The sequence below is a fragment of the Diadema setosum genome, chromosome 6, assembly GCF_964275005.1.
Source record: "Diadema setosum chromosome 6, eeDiaSeto1, whole genome shotgun sequence".
Lineage (NCBI taxonomy): Eukaryota > Metazoa > Echinodermata > Echinoidea > Diadematoida > Diadematidae > Diadema > Diadema setosum.
Window position 1 is genome coordinate 22,938,186 of NC_092690.1, and position 15,110 is coordinate 22,953,295.

Below are 15,110 nucleotides of genomic sequence, written 5' to 3' on the forward strand. Positions count from 1 at the left end.
ATCGACTATCAAGCGATGTTCCCAACTAGATTTGCTCGTACATTCTAAGTTTCTGTCACGGTTTAATGTGCAAAAGTCATGCCTTTACAGTAATGCAGCAACTGGTCATTCAAAAGAAAAATTGAAAATAGAGTCGTCATACAATATATATCGAAATAAAGCTTGGCATTCCTCTTTAACTTTGCCTACTATTATGCACATCTTAACAGAAATTTGTAGAAGTTACACGAATTGGAAAAACAGAATTCTTTCTCAAAGCATGACTACCTTCGTGTCTCAGAATAACGTGGCACACAGGGGGTTTCCACCCTAGCACATAAAGAGTTAATGAGGTATGGTATTAAAAAACAATGAGTAGAATAGTAGCAAAAACAACAGTGATAATACATATCATTTCCATCAGTTTGTTTTGACAATAAATCATATCTGAGTTGACTTTCATTCAAAAACCAAACAAACAAACAAACAAACATCAATAAATTCTGTCCAAGATTTTCATGCCACTCGCGTTATATTCTTAGACATTCAACACACGGATCAAATTAATGTGTTAAATTGTGAAAGTTCTAGCGTATTTTGAAATCGACAGATGTTATTATGCCTTAAAATGAAATTTAAAAAATTAATAATGGTATGGTCGGCGCATGGGAGGGTGATGAATATATCATTTTAGTCTGGGACCGGTGTATTTCTTTCCCGTCAATCATGAGATCTCTAAAAATCAGCGTGGGGGAGGGGGGTCCAAGACGCTGCGTGAGATTTGACAACCCTGTTCTCTAATACCATTACACAATAGAAAGCAAAGTAGATGTGAATGTTTGTACACGTAGTGGTGAAGTAGTTAAATGTCCTTTACGCCTTGTTTTGTAAACATATTTATTTATATCCGTTATTTTCACATGTACATGTACATTATCACTTATATTTTTGTATTCATATATTGTAAATATGTTTGTACTCTCATACCCCGAGAGGGGGTCGATAGAGTCAATAAAATCTTACAAATCTTACAAAATCTTACACAATTGTTTGTACAGTAATTCTGGTCACTCAGGCATTCCAGCAGTCTGTCTTGAGATTGTAGTTCAGGTATTATCAGTGTTGGTTAATTTTGATTGTTTTGTCTCGTTGTCAACTATAGTGGCTTGGCAATGAATAATATCCGTGCGCCGAAAGGATTTCTACTGTTTTTTTTTTTCTTTTTATCATGGATTAAAAACAAAAATCATGCAGCTGTTCGTATCGCCGCAGGTGACACTGCCGAGTCTCCTTGTACTACAGCTATTGAATGGTGAATGGTTAGATCGAGAGTCCGATCTCTGTTACGGGGGAATGTGGCAATCACCTTGTCTTTGCAATTTGGAATTTTCCTGTTCGAATTCGACCCTGTCCTCTCACACATGCACAAGATATTTTACCTTACCCCTTGTGAAAAAGGGAAGGTGTATACTTAGTGGAGTAATAGAACGTCATCAGAGCCATCTGAACGAACAAACATTACTATCATAGATGCCACTCTTGGTTAATGAAGCATGGTATTGAAACAGCAATGACTAGAATGACAGCAAAAACTGTAATGGTGATACTTAACATTGCCATCAGCATCGCCTTATTTGAGTGTTCAGATCGATTAAAGACCCTGGTATCCTGAAATTACTATTTTTTTTTTATATATATCAGAAATGTATTTCCGATTTGCGTTAATGATCTAATTGAGAACTCGTCCAAAGATATGAAACTGTGATTTAGGTTTGTTTGTTGCTGTTTTTTTTTTTTTATTTCAGTGAGCAGCTTTGTTAAAGCATTTTAAACATTTTGTTTGTTTCTACTGATTCATTCCCGTAATTGTCTGTTTATATTATTCTAATTTGAATTCTAACAGAATCGATTACGCTACTAACGATATGAAGAGATTTCTGAGTGAATTTTCCCCAGAGGTAGAAAAGTTGTGTGGTAAGTGACTTGCTCCAGAAGATTTTTTGTTTTCATTTTATTTTCGCAATTCTACTGCACGAAGAAAATAAGTGTGTGTGTGTGCGGGAGGGGGGGGGGAGGAGCGGGGGATAACGTCGTAAACTTGACATGCTTCTTTTTCAAGGGCAATTTCCGCAAACTTTACTGCGCAGTGGCTATTGAAAGACTGCGTAGTGTGAATAAGCGTGCAATTTTGGTTAATTTGTACATTTTTATGTAACAAAAAATACAAAACCCATACTTCGTGAAAAAAATATGACGTCTCATCCAAAGTCTAGTTTGCAGAGAGAGGAGCTTAGGTGAATAATGAAAAATAAAAATGATGGAATATTTGTTTCCTTTCAGTGATGGAGCTGTAAGAATGAGGTACTTAGTATTTAGTGAAACTCAACTATACGTTATTGTGTACAGGAACCAAAATAAAAAAAAATGCCGTCAGGCAAGGAGAGCAATAAATTTCTTGGTAAAAAGAAACAGTAGTATTACAGTATAACATTTAAAACTTCCACCCCTGACATCCACACCTGTAAATTACTGTGAGGTGATGATAGCATAGCCTCACAAGTGTCTAACAGAGCAAGTCAATATCACATTCCAGTTTTGAAGTCTTTATTGGTATCTTGCAGATCCCTAAACATATTTTGTGCCAAATTGTAACATGAGAACTGATACGAATTTATCAAACGATGGTGTGATCACGAAATATACTATGCACGTTTACTATGAGCGATATTTGTATTTCGTAACAAAAGAAGAAAATGATTAAGCTTTGAATCCTAGATCTTTGTCGTTATCTTGTGGTATATTGTAACGTGAAAACTAATACGAATTTATTAGTCGATGGTGTGATCAAGAAATATACTATGCACATTTTATTATGACCGATATTTGTATCTCGTAAAAAGAAGCAGAAGAAGAAAAGAATTAAGTATTGAATCCTAGATCTTTTCAACGTTTTTCCTATATCAGTTTTACCTCAACAGTGTTACACAGGCGTTTCTTTGTAGTGCTTTAACATTACATTATGTATGAACATTCGGTATTTTGTATTTCCGACAGTATGTTTTTCCTTTTATTTTAATTTCTCCCTCTCTGTTTCTCATTATCTTCTTCAAGGTGAGAAGTTGAAATTCGTCTTCACGCGTAAAACCGACATGGAAAGAAATGGGCGGGACCCTCGGATATTGTTCCGAAATATTCCCGAGAAGGACATGATCGTAGTTGAAAATTACACACACAATAACCATGAAGAAGATGTGGAGAGAAGCACAGAGCTGCTGAAGTTCATCTGGGGTTGTCTCGAGACGGCAGAACGTAACATCGAATCAATGGAAATAAGGGAACAGGAAAGGAATAAAAAGGAAGAGAACAAGACCTTCAAGGCACAGTAACGGTTAATCCCCCGTCTCTGACGCTCATCCTCTTCACGAGGATCTGACAGTGGTGTGAGAGACGGCGGAATGTAACAATGAATTGATGGAATAGAAGAAAAACGAAATAAAGGAAATGGGAAGGAGGGAAAGGGAGAGGAGGGAAAGGGAAATGGTGGAAAATGAAATGAGTTCAAAAACCCTATAGGTGACATATACATATCATCAAATGCACAAACATTTTCCTTGTGACACATCTTCTCCGTCAGGATCTGCGAGTGCGAATGGAGTGAAAAAAAAAGCTACAAGTAAACTCTCGAGCACTTGTTGAGTGAAGCTCTCAAAGAGAATTGACTTTTTTCGAAGTCTACGCGGATTTAGACTTTATAGTATCTCAGAAGAAATATGCAAGGAGACACAATTGAAAACCTGAGTATAAGAACGACCCAAGTCCACTTTTTGGTCAAATTCAGTTTGACATGGGAAATTGTAGCTTATGCATGGACTCATCTTATGTATAAATGATAAATCCGTATTACCCCCGGAAGTGCCTGAAATGAATGAGTGAAAACTTAAATGAATGTAAGAATGACCCAAGTCATTCTTACATTCATATTATAGCGCCCTCTCTCAACGCTTCTCTCATCTAAGACAGCAGCCTACACTGTAATGATTCAAAGAACGACCCAAGTCCATCACACAAAATGGCCTCTCCCCACAATTATTGTAAATGTTAATTGTCATAATAATATATGTTCTAATTTGTGTGTACAATGTTGCCTTCCCATCACAGTTAAATGAAATATTATTGGACAAATAAAAAAAAAAGATATGAAGTTTTTTAAGTTTACTCGGAATGACCTTCCATGGACTTGGGTCGTTCATTCAGATACTCAATTATGTGAAGTGTAACTGTCAGGAGCGTGCGGAGAGCAAATCACCACCGCTGCTAACCATACATGTACTAATAATTATTCTAGATGAACACTGTAATCTTGGCTGCAATTCTATTATCAATGATGAAACTAACAACAACTGAGCTTTATTCACTAGACCTAGCACTACGTCACGCCCCCACCCCAGCTACACATTTTTAAACTTATAATGCGTATGGTGCTGCAAAAATAGGAATACACCGTTCAAAATGATCCACGTACTGTATTGCGAAATCAGTGTATACAGAAGTTACTTGGTTTACTGTTTTCTGTAAAATAAAAGTAACAATATTGGGCAAGTTATTATGTGATGAAGTAATCATTCCATGTATGTGTGGTTGTGATACTAATGTATGACTGAGTATAGTTCTAATAGCTGGTTCTGTGTTCAGATACAAAGATTTGATTGTTCATCCGTTCGTTCTATCTAAATGCATCATTAGGTTTCAGTTGTCTAAAACATAGAGCGGTGCTTAATTCTCTGTGACAGGAGAGTTGATTAATTTTACTTCTACACACCAACGCGTGCCGCAGCGGTACCACCTCCACAAGAGGGTAGAGGATATTGTGTATGTGAAGGGTGATACCTATCCTGTTCTACATAGTTGTATGCACTTTGTATGTACTACTCACTTTTTGATTTTTTTTTTTCTATTGGTGCAGGATATGAATTTGGTAAGGCTGCAGCTCGCACATAGTTTTCTTTTTATTTCTCTACTCTTGCATTCGTTGCATACGATTTTCTATGTACATAGTACACGTGTATACGCATAATGAAATAACATCTAGGACCACAACTGACGTATTAACACTGAACGTTATCAAATCGCTGTGACATTCTGTGGTGATAGCCAAGCAACAATGAAGGCTTACCAAAACTATTTCACCATAGAACTTGATTTAAATTTCAGAAAGGTATGGCGTTGACGCCCAGAACAACCAGTGAAGTGGAATACCAAGAATTAAGGTTATGTCACTCTGGTTTTATTTTAAAAAAAAGGATACAGTATTTAGATATTTTGTCATGATAATATAATATCTTGGGTGTGTGTTTGGATATGTGGAAACTATACTGCACTTAGGAAGAACTTAGAATAATCGCACGAGCCCGACACTCGCGAGCCATAAGACCCACATATGGTCCATGATCCGAGTCATATAGTCCACAAGTCATACAGCCAAATGAATTCGACACTACATGTATAGGCAAAAAAGGCCCATGAGTCCGACGCCAAGCAAATTAGGCCTACGACTACAACACTAGACAAAAACTGTCAACGAGACCGAAACCGTGAATAATAATGTTCATCTCGTGCATGGGCCTTTTTCTTTGTCCATTGCAGTGTAGGATCTCATGGGCACTTGTTTGCCTATAAAGTGTCGTACGCATGGGTCTTCTTTATATAGGCAGACGACGTGCATCCCAACTTAAATGCCAATGAGCGTGTTACCACGTGACCACGAATTTCCCCGGACTAGGCAATAAGAAGGAATTGCACTGCCGAGGGGCACAATCTCTTTTGTAAGCGGACACAACCTAGGGACTAATTATGATTATAAGTTCCTCATCTTATCCGTTGAGCTGCATCGGATGGATGTTAGATGCAAACTTTGACAAGTGCCAATATGATGTCTTTCGTTAACTCTGTCTACATAGCATTAATGGACATAGTCTGAATATATAATGCTTGTGTATCATAAGGGTGCATGGATTAATCACACACATACTGTGTTCATTCTTTATCACGTATAGGCGTACAGGTAAATATCAGTGTGTATATACAGCATAATGGCTTTAAATAGGCCTAATACAAATGCCGTTACTATTATGGCATGTAGATAGGGAAGTAATGAGCATGAATGATGACTGTATTATTAATCAAATTGACTAATACTTTTTATACTTCTAATAAAAATGAATAAAGATGCTTTCAGAAGCAAGCTATGTATAATTCGTTCATTGCCTCTTTTTATCTCGTTGGCTTCTTTTGTGTGACACTCTTGGGTAACGTTTATTATAACTATTAAAGTCCTGTTTCGCATCCGAATGTGCCAATGACCAATAGAGTTTTGTCAACTTTTTGTGTTCGTGAAAAGAACCTCATTCTTATTTTACAAGAATTATTCCGCGTAATGTGAAGACAGGAAAAACGATAACTATTATTGCATACAAAAATCAAGAACTATCACTGCATTCAAAAGCAAACACCTATCCTTGTACATGAATATAAAAAAAAAATCAATTGATGAGAAAACCATTTCGCGTAACGACGAATGCAAATCTTAATTTTCGTCTTGAAGTTAAAATGTAAATAGTGCATATTTCGGACCAATTATTCTGTATATCGGTTCAATGCAGGGAATCAGGTCATCTCTTATCATCGCCACGAAGTACATCCAGATTTTTTTTTGATTTGTAAGCTTAATATGAATAGCATTACGGGACAGCCAAAGCTCAAGTTTTGACCATATCTCGTTTGAATATATACAAGAACAAAATATATGCATAATTGTTTCTTCGCTGTTATTACAAAAAGTACATAAGTTATCTGTTACTAATTTAAATCTCAATAAAGCGTCTTTCATATAAAGAATTCTATTTAGCATCTTGAACTGAAACCATCTCATGTTTACATCGACAGTTGAATAAAAGGGAATTTGGTAATAAAAACTCCAAATGATATTGTCAAAATCAAACTCCTGTTTCCATTTTATAAGACTTTTACATTCTTTTGTCTTATGTTTCAAAAAAGCCTGGTAGATATGTGCACAACCTTTTTTCACTTTCAGTATTAAAAACAATGTTTCAGGGATAATACATGTAGGTTCCATAATCTTAGGTATGACATTTTTATTATAACCAAATCGAACAGCATTACACAAACCATAATATTGAAGAAAGTTTACTTGTACATTGTATTTACGTTGAAAATCAAAATATGAAAGAAATTTTCCATCTGTTTCTAGAACATCGTTAACAAAACGTACTCCCTTAGCACACCATGACTTATAATAAATTACATTATTATTAACTTGTATTCTAGGATTGTTCCAAAGGGGTTGACATGCGATATTATCTACAATGGACTGACAGTGACTGAGTTAGATCTGAAAAGGCTAATAATACCTCTTTCCAAAATGGGTTGCGCATTGAAATGGCTAATTCTTTGTAATGTTCAGCCCCCATGAATAAGTGGAGAGATGTGTATGATGGAGGCAAGAATGATTGGAACATATGTAAAGTGAGATTTTCGTTACTTTGATAACAAAATAATCTTCTTATCCATGATATTCTGAGTGATTTAGAATGTATAAAAATATCTGTCATTTTAACCCCACCATCACTGTATAATTGGCACATTTGTTTCCTACTTATTTTATCAGGTTTATCGTGCCATATAAATTTATAAAAAAATCGGTTAACATCATTCATAATTTCTAATTTTGGTTCTGGAAGAGATAAAAGCAAATAATTCAGTTTGGGTATCAATAAAGATTTTACTATCGTTACTCTCCCTAAGGGGGTCAATGTTCTTTTCAGCCATATCGCTATCTGACGTTTTATGTCTTTAACCTTTTCTTGATAATTGTGATTAACCATTTCAGATAATTTAACTGAAAAGTCAATGCCCAGGTACCTGAAATATCCTTCAGATATCCAGTTTAATTTGTACTCGTGTAAAATCTCTTTTTTGAAAGTTCTGTTCTTCCCAATCCATATTACTTGAGTTTTAGTTATGTTAATTTTAAGGTTGGACATATTTGCAAATTCATTAAGTATTGTAAGAGCACTTTGTAAATCCTGGGTTGAACCGTTGAGTGTCAAAAGGGTATCATCTGCATATTGCAAAAGTTTAAGCGATTTCCCATTCATATGCAATCCAACTAAAGAATCCGAGTGTCGTATTAGGATACCAAGTATTTCACTGACTAACAAAAAGAGGTAGGGGGACAAAGGATCTCCCTGGCGACACCCTCGTCCTATTTCAAATCTATCTGTACAGTATCCGTTAACTAATACACAAGAGGATGCATTTGCATAAAATAACTTGATCCATTTCTTTACAGATGGACCGAAGTGAAAAAAATCCAGGACCTTGAATAGAAACGTATGCGATACGGAATCGAAAGCCTTTTCGAAATCGACAACAAGAAGCATGCCTGCTATATCATTTAATTCAGTATAAAGTAGCGTGTCATATAATAGACGTATATTTTCGCCAATGAAGCGACCACTCAAAAATCCTGTTTGATTTTCATGTATTAAAAAAGACAAAACGCCCTTGAGTCTATTTGCAATACAACCGGATGCCAATTTGTAAACTACATTCAGTAAAGTAATCGGGCGCCAATTTTTTAACAAATGTCTAGGTTTATTTCCTTTAGGAATCAAGGTTATTATTCCCATTTTTTGTGAGTTTGACAATTGTCCTGAGAAATACGCATAATTCAGTGATCTTACCAGAAAGTATTTAATATCTTCCCAAAAGCAACGATAAAATTCTACAGTAAAACCATCCTGTCCGGGAGATTTATTATTTTTCATGAGTTTTAAAGTGGAATAGACCTCATCAACACTAAGTGGACCTTCCAATAAAGAGGACAATTGTGAAGACAACTTAGGAATGTCAGGATGATTTAATAACATTTCCAAGTTAATTTCATCAGTTTCTTTTTCTGCATAAAGATTAGAGTAAAAATCAAACACTTCCTTAAGTATGTCATTTTGTTTATCTAAAATATCACCATTTTCGGTCGATAACTGACGTATCTCTTTATTAATATTATTTTGCTTTTCCAAATTTAAAAAGAATTTAGAAGGTTTTTCTCCAAACTCCATCCACTTTATCCGAGATCTAATCGCAATTCCTTCATTTGTTTTTAAACGGAAAACTTCAAGTTCTAATTTCAATTTTTCAATTTCCTCTAATATGGAATTCTTATCATTTAAAATTATCAATTTTCTTTCTAATTCTTCAATTTTCTTTTCTAAATCCTTTTCCCTGTTCACACTTTGTTTTTTAACGAAAGAAGCATATGATATTGCTTCTCCCCGTATTATCATCATTAAAGTTTCAAAAAATAACTGATCATTTACAATGAATTCACAGTCACCCACTATGCAATCATTTTGATCGAACTGTACTCCGTCTTTTGCATAAAACAGAATAGTATCTTTTATTGTTTTCTTAATTTGTGAAACAAAACCTTCGTTTTTTAACAAAGAATTATTAAATTTCCAAAAGCCAGGGCCTCGTTGTAACTGATTCAAACTGAGACTTAAAAGAATTAAAGAATGATCTGTTCGATAACCTGGAAGAATATTAACCTTATGCACTAATGAAAGAAGTTCTGAGGATATCAAAAAGAAATCTAATCTACTCTGTTTAAAAGGGGTAGGTTGTCGCCATGTATAATATTTTTTATCTGGAAATCTAATTCTCCAAGGATCACATAAATCTAATTCATCTTTCATGTTATTTTTTGAAGGCATTTTGAAGGCGTTTTATAGTCATATGCTACTCTGCACCACATCCAACGTAGAAGTTCTGGATCACTATTCAGGGGCGGATCCAGGAATTCTGTAAGGGGTAGGCGCCTTCACAAAATTAAAGGGTGCGCACGAGACCCCCCCCCCCCCATTTTTTGTGTTTTGTTTTAAAAAAAATAGAGAAAAAGAGGGGGTGCGTGCCCTGTGCGCCCCCTCTGCAGTGGATCTGCACTGCTATTGATAGGCAAATGTTGTCTAGCAAAGTTTTTATCAGATAAAATTATAATAGTCTTGTTCACACACACACGCGCGCACAGAGAGAGAGAGAGTGCAATGAAGACTAATGATTCTATGATTCTAAAGGTGAAGAGACTACCCTCAATTATTCTAACATAATACAATGGGCTAAATTGGATTTGTCTTTATCAAATACGTTAGTATCAACTGGGGCATTTCATCCCCCCCCCCCAAAAAAAAAGAAATAAGATAAGTAACGTCGACATTACTATGTATGACAATTTGTCAGTAATTTGAACTAATAACAAGAAGAATTTCATTGATATGAAACTTTAGCTCTGAAAGAATTTACATGCACAAATTGGCAAGACATTGATGAGGAACTATCTTAAAATTCAGTGAGCTTTAAGATGTAGTCCAAAATATTTCTTCTCAACAACATAAAGCAATGCTCGGTTTTGGCAAGTAACCGTAAATATCTTAGAGAGGAGGGGAAGACGATGGCATATAGATAATAGAAATAGAAAATCAAAGTCACATAATTATGAATAAATGCTGAAGTGTTAGACGTGAGAAAATCTACACTGCCTTCTTGTATCTTTTAGTCTTCTTATCGCCCTTGTTAAAATACAAAACATTCTATCATAAGGGAATAATGATAAACTGTGGAGAATATGATGCAAAGCATATGTGAAAAAGTCAATTAACCAGAGGCCTTTCCAATCAAAATAATTTGATTCAAAGGTAATTGTTTTTAGTAAACCATTGAGGATGATCTGAACATGTCGGTGTTTAATAGAGTGCTGTTTATTAATTGGCAACAATATACCACGCGCTATTCTGACAATGCAGCTAGTCTGGTCGGGGTCAACCCACGAGACCGACAACCACAAGTCATGCAGCCCAAGAGTTCGACATTCAGGAAAGGTGAGTAGGTCATAGCGCCCACAAATCACAGGTCATCTACTATACAGCACACGAGTTTGACACTACGCGAATAAAGGTCCATGAGTTCGACACTGATAGGTGAAAACAGCCCACGAGTTCGACATTACAACACGGGCCTGAACGTGTCGGTATCGTGGCCTTGTTCGCTTATACGTAGTGTCAAACTGTGGGATGTATGACGCGTGGGCTGTACAACTCGTGGGCTGTATGACTCATGGGCTGTATGGCTCTTGTACTGTATAATTCGTGGGTGTCGAACTCGTGACGTGAACTCACAGTCCGATCATTTGAATACATAAGACAGTATAGGCCTATATAATATATATATATATATTATATATATATATATATATATATATATATATATATATATATATATATATAATAATAATAATAATAATAATACATGCATATATATGAAGGGTTTGTTTGCAAAAACCGATAAGTCCATTTTTGAAGATTTTGAAGTATGATCTCTGTCATAAAGTACAAAATAATACCTTTTAAATGATATATTGGTCACTACATAATAGGTATATTCTTGAAGTTATGGTCAAAAGAAGCAAAAATTTTCTTGTTATTCTCTTTATTTTTCTTGACCTTTAATCGCAAATATCTCCATTTGGCAAATATGGACTTATCGGTTTTTGCAAACAATAATATATATATATATATATATATATATATATATATATATATATGCATATAAAGGTAATAAAGTAATTACCATCATTGCCTGTAAAAATTCAACTGTCAAAGAAGCCACTGGCCGACGAGTGTACAACGTCAGTTTGCGTTTGCAAGATATCGTGCACATTGCATATCCATGCGAGCGCGGATTTTACTTTCCATCAGAGAACGAGTTAATAAAGTGGATTCATCAGAGCACGTAACTTGTATCGTTATTCATCAGAGGACTTGACTTGTACCGTTATGTCGCTCTGCAGAACGACATAGAATTTTAAATTCTACGAAGGCTGCTTTCCTATTACAATGTAGTAATCAACCTTGTAAGATATTGGGACAAAGGAATGCCTAACTATAATCTGTCGCCAAATCGGCAAGCAAAAGAAGGTGCTTCATATTTAGCACCTGCTTCAAGTGAGAGTAATGAAATACACTGACATATTGTGTACGAAATAAATGGCTCAGCACATGCAGTAAGGCTATCCCCAATCACATAGTACATCATGACGAGAGTGTTCATGGTATTGGAGGCAAAGTCGTGAGTGACTACTCGTACGCATTTTGGTATAATAATTTTTTATGCAGTTTGTAAGTTTTCATCTGATGAAGACGCCAAACTGCTTTTTCTTTATGGTTGTTGTTAAACTATCAATAGTGAATTTCTCTGTATGTGCTTTTTACAGGCTAGGAACAAATGCGCTGTAACAATGAAGCTGATGAAAGTCTGAGAAACGCTGTAAAATTCCCCTTGTTCTATCAGTGACATTCTATGAGTTGCGATTGATGAGAAACTAATGGGGAAGGAACACATTGATACTCCATCTGTCATCCTTTTGTGATCATCTGTTAGGTAATTTCCTGCTTTTTTAACGCAAGTAAACAAACAGACAAAAACAACTAGAAACAAACATTTTTACAGCATTGGTATAATAACAGGTCACTTTATTTAGTACATAACTTAATCATACAACATCATTGATGCAAAGTCAATACAAAAATTTCAGATTACAAAGTAGTTCATAAAATAAGCTTCCACAGAACGAATACATTCAACAATATGAAAATGCGAGTTTCTTATACCTTTGTCGAGATATAACAATAATATTATTAGGAGTCGTACATTGCACTCGTGAAGGGACGCACGTGAAATGAAGCTATGCAGTTTGTGTTTGCGTTCCTACCTACGTGAATCCTCTATACAGTGGTAGGTGTAATTCTAATTTGGATGCAAGAGGTCCACGCACGGAAGTAAGACCACTTTGACTACGCAACAAAGGCAGCATGTCATTCCATTCTAGTTTTTTTTTTTCCGACATAAAAGAAAGTTTCGTTCTTAAGTATCAATGGGACTGACGAATTTCCCCATGGATGTTCTAATGTAATGAGCGTTGAACAACTATACAGGCACAAACGACATTATGCATTTGACTACGTTGCTGGTGCCGAGCCGGTAACCGTCATTCCTTTTGAAACTTGAAAGAACTAATAATAATAATAATAATAATAATAATAATAATAATAATAATAATAATAATAATAATAATAATAATAATAATAATAATAATAATAATGATAATAATAATAATAATAATAATAATAATAATAATAATAATAATAATAATAATAATAATAATTTTATTATTATTTTTACTACTACTACTACTACTACTACTACTATTACTATTATTATTATCATCATCATTATCATTATTATGATTGTCGTAGTAGTAGTAAATAAAGAGCATGAGTTTCCAACGATTTTACATTAGCATTGATATGATAGGTTTACTGTTGGTATATCAACAGAGGCAAATAAATTGCTCTTTCTACTAACGTCCGCTGAAATGATTATCATCACAATGTAAATACATGTACAACTGTAGAACATCTCTGTACAACTGACAGTGCATTGTTCATCACGGCTATCCGAACATAACTATTCACAACTAAAATACTCTGGGCACAAACGTACTAGAGAAAGATCAAGATGTAGGCCGTACATAGAAACGCACGAGCTCTTTTTAACCGCTAAGATTTCCTTATACATGTAATTATCTTATTCCTTTTTTTTCCTTTTCATCAGCAATGCGGACTGAACAAAGGATATTGCTTACACCATCATCGGGAAAATATGCGCATAAATCATTGTATTCTCATTGATTTTTGAAATTATTATTTTTCAAATACATGTAACAAGAAAGCATCTAAAATTCAGCTTGATCGTGAAAGTTTATTCACTACAAGAAGTAAAAAATCAGTAAAAACAGAAATAAATAACGAAAGAAAAGGGTGGAGGAATGTTTCCACTGGGACCAATGAAGCGACTTTGGCGTATCACGTGATCTATGTCGTCACATGTATGGATAGCTTAATTAAGATTCCTGCAACTTTTGCAAGTTGCAATGAATTAAGTCACTACGAAAACAGCTTCAAAATGATATCCCCCACAGTTGTTGTTGTTGGGTTTTTTTTTTAATATGGCTCCTTCAGTAATAACTTTAATCATTACGGCTCACAATGAGTAAAAACTGTAGTTCCTTTTGTTCAAGAAACAAGACCCCGACATGTTTATTGCCGAGTTGCCATTTTGCTATGTGACAGAAATGTGCATTCTTTTTACATTCCAGTGAGCCATGTACTCTAGACCTGTAATACAGTATACAGTGTCCTCCCGTTATAACGAAGGAGGTTAACAATGGATTTCTCAATTACAGCGAAATAAGAATTCAGACCCTTAAATGATCACCTCTATCTCTCTGTATACTTTACTGTTCGGTTAAAACAAAATTTCAATATAATGAAAGAAAAATGCAGCTCCCGATGACTTCGTTGTAACAGGGCCCCGTTTTATCAAACGATAATATCGATTTTAAATTTCCTTACCGCACAGGCTGCCATAGACTTACAGTTGAAGTCAACTTCATATTTCAATATCAACTCTTCATAAAACAGGGCCCTTGAGTCCCTCGTACCGCAATAAATGCAGAGCTGAAGATTTCTACAACACGCAACTGTACACGTGACCTGATTGAAATTACCTTTACTCTCAATCCTTCATGGAAATGAGCTTTTACCAGTCTACTCTTATAAACTCCATGAAAATAGTCTGCGCACATTGTTTGGAGTATATTTGAGGTAGATAGTGGGAAAGAGAGAGAATGGGGGGGGGGGAGAATAGAAAGATAGTATAAATCATAGCTATACCTTAACACCCTGAGGAAGTTATATTACGCGAAACCGCCAACAAAGCTTTGAAGTGAAGGTTGATTGCTGACATCATTATTCTGTATTGGTACAAAAATCTGACAAGAATAACTTTAAATGTCGTTAAAATAATCAAAGTGATTGAATTTGTCATGAAGACATAGCAAAAAAAAAAAATCAATAAAAAGAAAGAAAAGGACATACCGAGGAATGTTTTACTCCTCGTAGTCGATCATTTAACTTACAAATACAAGCTTAAATACT